This window comes from Delphinapterus leucas, chromosome 16 (genome assembly GCF_059928025.1).
Source record: "Delphinapterus leucas isolate spDelLeu-1000000601 "Yukka" chromosome 16, BTC_Dleu_Yukka2, whole genome shotgun sequence".
Taxonomy (NCBI): Eukaryota; Metazoa; Chordata; class Mammalia; order Artiodactyla; family Monodontidae; genus Delphinapterus; species Delphinapterus leucas.
Window position 1 is genome coordinate 60,978,826 of NC_143144.1, and position 12,652 is coordinate 60,991,477.

A 12,652-nucleotide genomic window follows, 5' to 3' on the forward strand; every position below is an offset into this window, starting at 1 on the left:
GATCTTACTTCCCCAGCCAGGGATCGAACCCGGGCCCCTGGCAGTGGAAGCTCAGAGTCCTAACCACTGGATCACCAGGAAATTCCCCGAGTCATTAGCTTTGACCCACTTGGAAATGAGCTGGTGAATTGTTCAAGGCCTAAGTGGAGGCTGAAAGAACCAAGTATGATAAACTTTGTCAGACAAATTTATGTAATGGGCTAAGTATTAGAAGAGGCAAGGTTGGGCACACTAATATAAGTATCTCTTTCCTGTGCCTTTTTTTTTGGCCACGCCATGTAGCACGTGGGATCTTAGTTCCCTGACCAGGGATTGAACCTGTGCCCCCACAGTGTAAGTGTGGAGTCTTAACCACTGAACTGCCAGGGAAGTCCCTCCTGTGCCCTTTTTGTGTATCTTGTTGTATAATAAAATACATGACTATATTAGTTTGGAGATTGTTGAGTAGCACATTAGGGTGTGACTTGAATTTGAGTCAGGCTGACTTTGGCAATTTGGAATCTTGGTAGCTTGAGTAGCCTCAGTCTTGCAGGCATTTGAGCACAGTTAGGGAAAGTAAAGGTACTGTGATTCTTTTTCCCCTAGGGAGTATTCATATCAATAAGATGGCTTCCAGAGGCCTGTATTTTGATGACTTAACTTTGTCATTTCTTTTTACTGGGGCTTTCCCCAAATGATCTGAACCTTCTTCATTTGACACTTCTAAACCAAGAAGTTCTTCTAAACATTTATTTGTCCTCAGGACTATAAAATGAAGACTTTCTTGAGAAGAAGCAGTTCTGTGTAGTCTGGCTTCTTATTGGTCCAGCTCTCCCTTTTTCTCTCCCTAGTGCTCAAACACGCTTAGCCGTTAGAACTAGTCTCCTGGCACATTTTCCACTACTTGTATCTGAAAGGAAGTTGTGAAAAAAAGGGCTTTTTTTTGGCTGTGCTGCGCAGCTTGTGGGACCTTAGTTCCCCGAACAGGGATTGAACCTGCACCCTTGGCAGTGAAAGTGCAGAGTCCTAACCAGTGGACCGTCAGGGAAGTCCCAAAAAGGGCATTCTTAATAGCTCGGCTCTCAAAATCAGAAGCAAAGAACCTAATTTCTAGTATAGTTTGGGGGACAGGGTAACAGTGAGGTGTGTGGTGGGTGTCATTGTTGCTGGTATTGCTCTCATTGACATTGTCCTCTTTAGCACAGCCACCTCTCGAGGCCTGAAATTTCTCTCTGGGTATGTGCTCAACTTGCCATGACAGCAGTCAGATGAGTTAAAAGAGGGAAAGCCAGCTGCTGCTTTGTTTTTAACAAGGAAGCAGGCAGAGTCCCTTTCTTCTTTTCCACCCACTCAAACTCAGGGCAAGTGCCAAGAGGGTTTCAGAAGAAGCCAGGTGTTTGAAATTCAGTGTGCGGTTTGGATTAGGAGAGATAGTATAGAGTTATTTGTCTTAGCTTTACCTTCTCTAACCACCTCTCTATGCTCATAGATGCTCAGTTGGTCACCCCAGTTTCTAAAATGATATTGGATATGTTTATGGAAAGGGTGAGTGCATTTGTCTTTGTTTCTTTACTTTGGTCTTTGGAAGTCTGAAGGACTTAGATGGACAAGCACTCCTGGCTGCCTGTTGGCTGGCTTCTCAGTGCATGCCTCTTCTGGAGCACCAGCCTTCTGTTACCACTGTTACCACTGTAGTTTGAGTTGTGAAGGGCTGCCACATGTGCACATATCACAACTGACCTTTCCTTGTTCCACGCTTGTTGAGCAATTACTTGCCCGTTTGTAGAACTCACATTATTGCTTTGGGTTTCTGGCCCAATGTGAAGTGGGGCCGTCCAGGAAGTGGACTGATAGACTGTACATCAGAGGGCAATAAATTGGCATTTGATTTGGTGGAAAGGCAGGGCCAGATGTAGTGTGGGAGCAAAGGTTTTTCTGCAGTCAGCCATGTAGCTTGCTTCCAGGTGTCCTGGAAAGCAGCTTGGGAACTGGAGGCTAAGGGTAGTTGGGGACATTAATTGGTGAGGAAGAGGATCAAAAGGACTTTAATGTTATCTGTGATGGACCCTGAATTGGGAAAGATCATCTAAAAGTAGAGGGACAAAATGAAATTTTCCTGACACTAGTAGGAATTTTTCAACTGATTATTCTTCCTTTTCAAGTAAAGCGAGTTATTAATTGGCAGAAAAATATAAAACTTGGGAGACTCTTGACAAAGGGTTGCAGAATAAGAAAGCCTCATTCCATGTGAGCTTTTTCATGAAGGTTCATTCTTCTCTTTGGGCCACAGGTTAAAGAAAACTGCCTCCATACTGGTAATAAAGTGAGAGCTAAGATAATACTATTTTAAAAATATTTATTTATTTATTTAGGCTGCTCCTGGTCTTAGTTGCAGCATGCGGACTCTTAGTTGTGGCATGAGGACTTCTTAGTTGTGACATGCGAACTCCTAGTTGTGGCATGCATGCAGGATCTAGTTCCCCAACCAGGGATCGAATGCCGGCCCCCTGCACTGGGAGCACGGCGTCTTACCCCCTGGACCACCAAGGAAGTCCCAGAGAGCTAAGATAATATGATGACTACCCTACTGTGGGCTAGAGTGGTATCTTCAGACTACAAGTTGCATTCTATTAATGAATTGTAATATCATTTTAAAGGGTTGCACAGCATTTTTTCCTCAAATTTTAGTATGAAAAATTTCAAACACAGCAAAATTGAAATAATACAACAGTGACCACCTACATCTCACGCTTGAGTCAAAATTTTTTTTTTTTTTTTTTTTGCGGTACGCGGGCCTCTCACTGCTGTGGCCTCTCCCATTGCGGAGCACAGGCTCTGGACGCGCAGGCTCAGCGGCCATGGCTCACGGGCCCAGCAGCTCCGCGGCATGTGGGATCTTCCCAGACCAGGGCACGAACCCGTGTCCCCTGCATCGGCAGGCGGACTCTCAACCATTGAGCCACCAGGGAAGCCCTTGAGTCAAAATTATTAATATTTAGTCATAATTTGCTTTATCAATATATATGTGTGTATATTTTTCATACACCATTTGAAAATAAGTTGCAGATGTATTGATATTTCAGCATGCATCCTAAATAAGGACATTCTCCTACATAATCATAGTACCATTGTCACACCTAAGAAACTTAACAGTAATTTACCAATATTAGCTAATATCCAGTCCATGTATTAAAATTTCCTTTTCGTTCCCAAACTGCCTTTTATAGCTATAGCTGGTTTTACAAACCAAAATCCAAGCAGAATTCTCATTTCATTAGGTAGTTATATCTCTTTAGACTTTAAAAATCTAATACAGTTTTCTCCACCCTATTGTTTTTTTCCTTGGCATTGACTTTTTGAAGAGACCAGGCCATTTATCTTTAGAATGTTCTATATTCTGGGTTTGTCTGTGTCCTTATGGTGTTATTTAACTTGTGACTCTATCTCATATATTTCCATTCTAGAAGTTAGGATTAAAAGCTTAATTTGATTCAGGTTTAACATTTTTGGCAAGAGTATTTCATAGATGATACTGTGTGCTTCATATTCTATCACCACAGGAGGCACATACTGTCAAGTTGTCCCACCGTTGGTGGTGGTAAATTTGATTACTTGCTTCTGGTGGTGACTGCCATATCTCCTCACTGTAAAATAAATTTATTTTTCTCTTTGCAATTGGTAGATAATCTGTGAAGTAGTAATTTGGCACCTTGTGAATATCCTGTCTCTAATATCCTTTTACCTAATGATCACCCACTGGTGAATTTTTGCCAGAATCACTTATTTCACTGAGGGGAGGGGGTTTGCAGAATGATGATTTTCTAATTCTGTCATTCTTTCTACATTATTAGCTGGCAGTGTCTAGAATAGCTTTCCTTCACAGACTGGAGGATGAACACAGTTTCTCCTGAAAAGGCAAGGAAAATGCTTAATTCTTTCCCTTAAATCGCCAATTTTCAGGTAAGGAGTTTGTGTAATAATGACAACTGACGGTGGCAAGTAAGTTTTCCCCCTTTTGGGGGGCCTGTGAATTTTTATTTATTCAATGTTTACAGTTAATTTCATTTATGATTATTTTTGGTGCTCAAGTAATTCCAAATTTGATCAGTGAGAGCCCCTTAAAACTAGTTCCTTTGATATGACCGCTTTGAGCACTTCCTTGCTTTCTGGTACAAGCTGTGGTCATTAAAAGGAATAGAATAGAAAGTATCAGTGCATCACACATAATAAGGATAAATATTGTTTGGGGAAACTTTTGTTTTCAGTTAGAGACATGTATGTTCTGGGTTACAGTGCAAACTGTATTTCTTTCTGTAGGTCATGGTAAAAAAAAAAACTTTGAAAGCCCTGGTAAAGAGAGACCTATCTTATCTATCTGTTCATTTCTTTATTTACTTAAAGATCTCTTTTCTCCCCCCAGCTTTATTGAGATATAATTGACATATAACATTATGTAAGTTTAAGGTGTACAGCATGATGATTTGAATCACATATATTTTGCAAAATGATTACCACAATAATGTTAGTTAACACATCCATCACCTCACATAATTACAGTTTGTGTGTGTGTGTGTTAAGAACATTTAAGATCTATTCTCATAGCAACTTTCAAGTATATAATACATTATTTTTAACTGTAGTCACCATGCTGTATATTAGATCCTCAGAACTTATTCATCTTATAACTAGAAGTTTATACCCTTTGACCAACGTCTCCCCATTCCCTACAACACCCAGCCCCTTGGCAACCACAATTCTACTTTCTGTTTATATGAATTTGGTTTTTTTAGATTTCACATGTAAATGAGATTATACATTATTTATCTTCCTCTGTCTGATGTATTAAATTAGCATAAGGTCCCCAAGGTTCATCTATGTTGTTACAAATGACAGGATTTCCTTTTTTTTGTTTATGGCTGAAGCAGTTCTATTTATATGGTCGTTTCTCTCTGGATGAATCAGCTTTTGCAAGGCAGAGGTTAATTTGAGACCATTTGAATCATAACAGTCCTGGAGAATGTTATGATTTCCCCCAAGGAGATAATGATTGTGGATGTAATCGTGACTAACTAGTCACTTTGCACCTTGTACCTTATCTGTTTTATGTGATGTTAAGCTGATTGTTCAGGAAAGGGGGATAGCACATTGTGTTAGACATGGCCTGGCCTGGCCATCCTTTTAGTTCTTTTTTTTTTTTTTTTAAACCTTTTAGTTCTTTTGGTGGGTCAAGGAGGGAGTAATTTGTGCTGGAAAGACTCCGGAACAGCATCTTTTCCAGGAACTTTGCTCTTGGCAGAAATTCATTTATCTACTAAGTCAAGTATTTCTCGAGCACATAATGTGTGCCAGACACTGAATTAGGTATTAAGAACCTAGTTTTCAAGGAGACCAACACAGTTCCTGTTCTCATAAAGTATATGGTCTAGTGGGCTGTTGATTTGAGAAGCTCTGGAATTTGAGTGGACAGCTGGGCACTGGTTTGAAGTCTTCCCAGCTTCCACATGTGACCTCAGGAAATTGTTGTATGCCCTGGTGTGCTGAAAGAGGTTCTAGGGTGGTCAGAAGAACAGCACTTGTGTTTGTCTGCATTATCTATCCCACCCCCACTCTCTCCTCTCGCCTTGGCTACTGGGCAGTAACCATGTGCATGGCAGCTTCATTAGCTGCTTTAGGGCTTTGAATGTCTTGGCTCGATTAGTCCATTTATATTCATCTTTGATTAATCAGTCTGCATCTCAGAGCTGAACTGACTAAAATTGTACCACAGGATAAGATATCAATGGCTGGGGGCATCCCTGGTGGCGCAGTGGTTAAGAATCCGCCTGCCAATGCAGGGGACATGGGTTCGAGCTCTGGTCCGGGAAGATCCCACATGCTACGGAGCAGCTAAGCCTGTGCACCACAACTACTGAGCCTGCGCTCTAGAGCCCATGGGCCACAACTACTGAGCCTGAGTGCCGCAACTACTGAGCCCCCGCATGCCATAACTACTGAAGCCCAAGTGCCTAGAACCTGTGCTCCGCAACAAGAGAACCACTGCCATGAGAAGCCCACGCACTGCAACAAAGAGTAACCCCAGCTCACCGCAACTAGAGAAAGCCCGCGTGCAGCAATGAACCCAACACAGCCAAAAATAAATAATAAATAAATAAACTTATTAAAAAAAGTATCAATGGCTGATTGTCTTCTCTAATACAAGTCAGCTTCTAGGGCTTCCCTGGTGGCACAGTGGTTGAGAGTCCGCCTGCCGATGCAGGGGACACGGGTTCGTGCCCCGGTCCGGGAAGATCCCACATGCCGCAGAGTGGCTAGGCCCGTGAGCCATGGCCGCTGAGCCTGCGCGTCCGGAGCCTGTGCTCTGCAATGGGAGAGGCCACAACAGTGAGAGGCCCGCGTACTGCAAAAAAAAAAAAAAAAAATCAGCTTCTAATAAAATTCAGCTCTCAGGCTTGGGGCTTCTAACACAATTGTTAGGATTCTATGGTCTTGGGGCACAAAACGAAGATATTAATAGCTATTTAGCTAACGTGCCGAAAGAATGAGAGGAATTCCCTGGCGGTCCAGTGGTTAGGACTCTGCTTTCACTGCTGAGGGCCCAGGTCGGGGAACCAAGATCCCTCAAGCTTTGTGGCGTGGCCAAAAAAATAAAATAAAAATTCATAACTTAATTGGGCCAACACTGTAAAATAAATAAATAAAAGAATGAGGGGCTTTCCTGGTGGCGCAGTGGTGAAGAATCCTTGCCTGCCAATGCAAGGGGACACGGGTTCGAGCCCTGGTCCGGGAAGATCCCACATGCCGCGGAGCAGCTAAGCCTGTGCGCCACAACTACTGAGCCCGCGAGCGTAGAGCCCATTCTCCACAACAAGAGAAGCCACTTCAATGAGAAGCCCGTGCACCACAACGAAGAGTAGCCCCCACTCACCGCAACTAGAGAAAGCCCGGGCTCAGCAATGAAGACCCAGCACAACCAGAAATAAAGAATGAGCAAAGTCCTTTTCTATAGCTCGAATCGGACAATCCCATTTCAAAAATAACATGAACATTTTTTAGTAGCAACCCATTGTCTTTAGCCCAGCGGCCTCATATGAGGAAAAAGTATCAAAACCCATGTGACTTTGGATAGGATTTAGCTTCAAATTAATAGAACATACCATCATATATTTATCTTGTGAATCCCAGAGAAAAGCACCCTTATTTAGAAGTAACCCTTAAGAAACTTGGGTCCTTAGAGAGAATGCCCTTTAGAAATGTCCTTTCTCCTTAGGGAAAAAAAATGTATTCCTAGGATTTTCAAGGGTGGAAAGAGATAGTAAGGCAGTGAAGCAGTTAAACAGTGGTTAAGGGCTTCTCTGGTGGCACAGTGGTTAAGAATCCTCCTGCCAATGCAAGGGGACACAGGTTCGAGCCCTGGTCCAGGAAGATCCCACATGCCGCGGAGCAACTAAGCACACGCGCCACAACTACTGAGCCCGCACACCTAGAGCCCGTGCTCCACAACAAGAGAAGCCACTGCAATGAGAAGCCCGCGCACTGCAACGAAGAGTAGGCCCCACTCGCCACAACTAGAGGAAGCCTGTGCACAGCAACGAAGACCCAATGCAGCCAAAAAAAGAAACCCAAAAAACAGTGGTTAAGATCTTTCTAAAAGAGAAAGTTGGAGAGACTTCCATGATGGCGCAGTGGTTAAGAATCTGCCTGCCAGGGCAGGGGACACAGGTTTGAGCCCTGGTCCGGGAAGATCCCACATGCTGTGGAGCACCTAAGCCTGTGAGCCACAACTACTGAGTCTGCACTCTAGAGCCCATGAGCCACAACTAGTGAGCCCTCATGCCACACCTGCTGAAGCCTGCACGCTCTAGAACCCATGCTCCGCAGCAAGAGAAGCCACCGCAATGAGAAGCCTGCACACCACAATGAGAGTAGCCCCCGCTCGCTGCAGCTAGAGAAAGCCCATGTGCAGCAACAAAGACCCAACACAGCCAAAAAAGAAAAAAGAAGGTTGGAGTGGCTGTTGGAGTATAAATGTATTCCACAAAAAGACCTGTGACCTATCATTTGCTTGATAGCTTATTATGTTTTTTTTTAATTTATTTAATTTATTTATTTTTGGCTGCATTAGGTCTTCGTTGCTCTGCGCGGGCTTTCTCTAGCTGCGGTGAGTGGAGGTTACTCTTCGTTGCGGTGCACGGGCTTCTCATTGCGGTGGCTTCTCGTTGTGGAGAACGGGCTCTAGGCTCGCAGGCTGAGTAATTGTGGCTCGTGGGTTCTAGAGCGCAGGCTCAGTAGTTGTGGCACACGAGCTTAGTTGCTCCGCGGCATGTGGGATCTTCCCGGACCAGGGCTCGAACCCGTGCCCCCTGCATTGGCAGGCGGATTCTTAACCACTGAGCCACCAGGGAAACCCGCTTATTATGTTTGAAGTGCAGTTCTTTCTCCTTTGCCTTTTTTCTGGGATGAGTGTACATCCAAGGTACATCGTTAATACCTACTATAGCCAAATACTTTTTGTGACCAGAGCCCAGTGACTGGCAGAGGATCCTGGTTCCCTCTGGCCCAGGAAGAGAGGTTTTCTTTTGGTTCAGCCCACCTGGAAAGAAGCATTGTGGGGAAAGTAGTCAAGGGAAGTGGATTTCTGTTGCCAGAATCCAAATATGGCTCATTAATCCTCCCAAGTGAGCCCAAGATTAGCATCTTAATCAGTCTCATTTCAGAGGTTTTAAAGACTTATTCTGTTCTCTAGGTTCTTTATAAAGAAGGAAATGAGCAGTGGCTGCATTTGGTAGAACTCTTTGGTATTTAGAGAATGGGAGCTGCTGCCAGGATGCTAAGTGGTCCTAGGTAGGCTGCAGCCTCGAGAGTCAGCAAAACTGGGTTGTGTGCATGCAGTAACAGAAGGCAGAGAGCGGGAAATATTTATGTTGGTAATAGTTTTCCTCTGAAAGCTCCAAAGGGAAGGAAAAAGTTGGCTTGCTCCCCTACCATAGATGGTTGTATTGTTATCTAGAATGTGAGTCCAGCCCCATTTCCCCCTTACCTAATTGGTGTCAGGACATTTAATCAGGTCAACTGATGGTGAATTCTTTTGAATTTTTATTTTGAAATAATCTCAAACTTACAGAAATGTTGCAAGGATAATACAGAGATCTCCTATATACCCTTCTGCTACTTGTTTTATTATTCTCTTTCTGTACACAGACACATACATATGTATATAAACTTTATTCGAAACCATTTGAGAGTAGATTATATATATCACGACCTTTTATCCCTTAATATTTCAGTGTATGTTTCCTAAGAACAAGGATATTCTCTTACATAATCTTTAGTACAGTTATCAAATTCAAGAAATTTAGCATTGATACAGTACTTTTCATATTCCAATTCTGTCAAGTGTCCCAATAATAAACTTTTTAGTTTTTTCCCTTCAGTCAGGGATCACATATTGCATTTAGTTGTCATGTTTCTTTAGTCTCCTTTAATCTGAAACAGTTCTTCAGCCTTTCTTGGTCTTTTATGACATTGAAATTTTTAATGAATACCAGCCAGTTTTTTTTCTTTCTTTCTTTTCCTTTCTTTCTCTCTCCCTCCCTCCCTCCCTCTCTTTTTCTCTTTCTCTCTTTCTTTCTTTCGAGAATGTTCCTCATTTGGGTTAGTCTGGTGTTTTCGTCATCATGATTCAGGTTATATGTATCTGGCATGAATCTATACAATCACTACTGATAATAGTGTCCTTCTCAGGATATGATATGTGGAGGTGCCCCTCATTTGTGTTATTAATTTTGATCACTTCATCAAGGTGTTACTTTGTTTCTCCACTGGATAGATACTATTAGCCCCTTGGAACTCATAAGGAGTCTGTGGGGAGACACATTAAGACCTTGTTTTGCTCTTCATTAAACTTTTCCCCCCATGATTTATCATACATTGATGATTTTTGCCTGAACCATTTTCAGATTGCAGTGACAGAAAATTTTGAGTGGTTGCTTAAAATACCTGCTCTTAAAGGACTTGTTCTTAGGTATGGAAAGAAAATGTGAATTTTCTTCTTAGCTTGCTTGTGTTTCTTTCTTTCTAAGAAATACAGTCACATGTCCTGAAGGTCTGTATTTCTTTATGGCTTTGGTGATGCTGTTTTTTAAAAATATCCAGTAACTTGAGGAATTCCCTGGCAGTCTAGTGGTTAGGACTCTGCGCTGTCATGGCCAAGGGCCTGGGTTAGATTCCTGGTCAGGGAACTAAAATCCCATAAGCTGTGTGGCACAGCCAAAAAAAAAAAAAAAAATCCAGTAACTTAAAAGAGTTTTGAAAATTGGGAAAAGGTTTATCTCAATGAGGCTTGACTGAGGGTTTGGTGATTTCCTACAATATGGCAACATAACCCAGTGGAATTTGTTCTCCACTCAACCAACAGCATAAATGTTTCTCCTCTAAGCCAGACTGGAAACAGCCATGTGAAGCTGATTCCCTTCTCTTTTTTTCTTTCCCCCTTCTTTTAATAAGTGGGATAGCAATATGAATGCAACATATTTCAACTTTTCTCAAATCTGTTTTAAAAGCCTGGTTGGGCTCATTAAGAACTTCTACTTCAGCTTTTTAAAATGAATAAAGTTTTGAAATGCCCATCAGGAGCTTTAAGAGAGAAAAATGGTTTGAGAAAAGTACTCCCCATTCTTATTTACTATCACCCTTTTCTCTCCTTCGCTCTTTTTTTCGCTACATTTTTCCTTTTGCTTCTACTTTCCTTTTATTCCTTCGAAGGATCTGATCAATATTCGTGAATGAGCTTCCCTAAGAAAAGAAAAGGCAGAGAGAGAAAGAGGTATTGCTCTTGAGTCTCAGGTCCTTTGGTGTTACTACAGTGAAGAGTAGGCTGATGATACGACATTACTACTGAAAGCCTTACTAGCTATCAGTTATGTTTTGTGGAGGAAACCTTGCCCATGATAAATTTAAAAAGAGAGATAAAAGTAGGGAAAGAAAATAAATGGAGCTAGAGAGGCAGAAAGTAAGGAAGAATGAACGCAAAGGAGGAGAAGAAAAGAACTTGGAGGGAAGGACCAAGAATACAGGGCTGCTAAATAGGAAAATGGGAATTAGCGCTAACATTTACCTTTACCCAGTCTACTGTTTGGGCTTTCCCCCTTCAGTAGAGTGGGTTGCAAGGTAGGATGAGGTTGGGTTGAATAAAATGGTCCCATCTTTGACTCCTTGGATCCATCCACTCAGAACTGAAGTGCTTACCCTGTAATAGGGTGACTTGATAGCCTGATCCTAGTAGGTTGGGGTGGAAGAGTCTATTAAGTGATGCCTTTTGGAGAGCTAGCATTAACAGTTATTTTTAACCTTCCATTTCAATCCCTTCATTCTTTAGGCTCCTCCACTGGCTACTGTGAGAGCAGTCAAAATTAGCAACTATACAAAATGAAGTACGTCTTGTCTCCCCAGTCACTTCCAAAATAAACAGGGAGTAATACTGTCCGTATTTTGTCTCACTTTACTCTGAAGGCTACCAATAGAGGAAGCATGGATTAGTGTGTAGTGATTTCTAGGCTCTGCCCTCTGGACAGATTCCCCTCTGAGTGTCGTGGCTGAGTGACAGGACCATGTGGCAGGAGTGCAGCTGGAAGTATATCATCGGCAGATTTGGGTTGGGTAAATATAGCAGGAGCAGGATGTCAGTGTGGGAGATGGATTGTTCTGGGAAAGGAAGTGTTGTCTTTCGTCTGAGAAACAATTTCCTGCACTTCTGGGACTCTTGGTTTCTTCTTTTTTTTTTTTTTTTTTCAGGGCAGAACAGGAGTTGGCAGGAGTTGGGTACACTTGCTGTATTCTATCTCTGGGTGTCTGTCTGTTCCTATATTTGAAGTTGGGAATAGAAATTAGATCTGTTTGAGCAGTTAGGAAATGGACCCAATAAACAGCCATACCCTTGCCTTACAGTTCACTTTTTGTAGTCTTAAATTAAAGCACATACCTGGATAGAGCCTCTTTTTAAAAAGTAACCGTTTTTTTTAGTAAAACAGACAAGTTGAAAGACAAATATAATTATACAACGAAAATCAACTCTATTGAAAGTCAGACATGAGGCACCAGCTGGCAGGAAACAGCTGGGATGTTTCTGGGGGCTAGACTCTTCCACACCGGAACTTAACTCTTTAAGCTATCTCCGTTATCTGAGCTGCTTAAGATGGCTGCCCACCTACCAACAATCTCTATGAAAGACTAAATCTACTAAGTTATATGATATTTTACAATTGACTAGAACTTTACAGTTTGTGAAATGCTTTTGCATATTTTTAAAACTTTTTTTTTTTTGGCTGCGTTGGGTCTTCATTGCTGCGTGCGGGCTTTCTCTAGTTGCAGCGAGCGGGAGCTACTCTTCGTTGCGGTGCACAGGCTTCTCATTGTGGTGGCTTCTCTTATTGCAGAGCACGGGCTCTAGGTTCACGGGCTTCAGTAGTTGCAGCACACGGGCTCAGTAGTTGTGGCATGTGGGCTCTAGGGCGCAAGTTGTGGCTCACAGGCTCTAGAGCCCAGGCTCAGTACTTGTGACTCGCGGGCTCTAGAGCACAGGCTTAGTAGTTGTGGCACATGCGCTTAGTTGACCCGCGGCATGTGGGATCTTCCCAGACCAGGGATCGAACCTGTGTCCCCTGCATTGGCAGGCGGA

General features: G+C 42.6%; 1 protein-coding gene across 16 annotated transcripts in view; it reads left to right on the forward strand.

Moving 5' to 3' along the window:
• GBF1 (golgi brefeldin A resistant guanine nucleotide exchange factor 1) overlaps nucleotides 1-12,652 on the forward strand; it is a 126,432-nt gene that overhangs the window by 23,098 nt on the left and 90,682 nt on the right. The gene's annotated exons all lie outside the window — the stretch shown is intronic.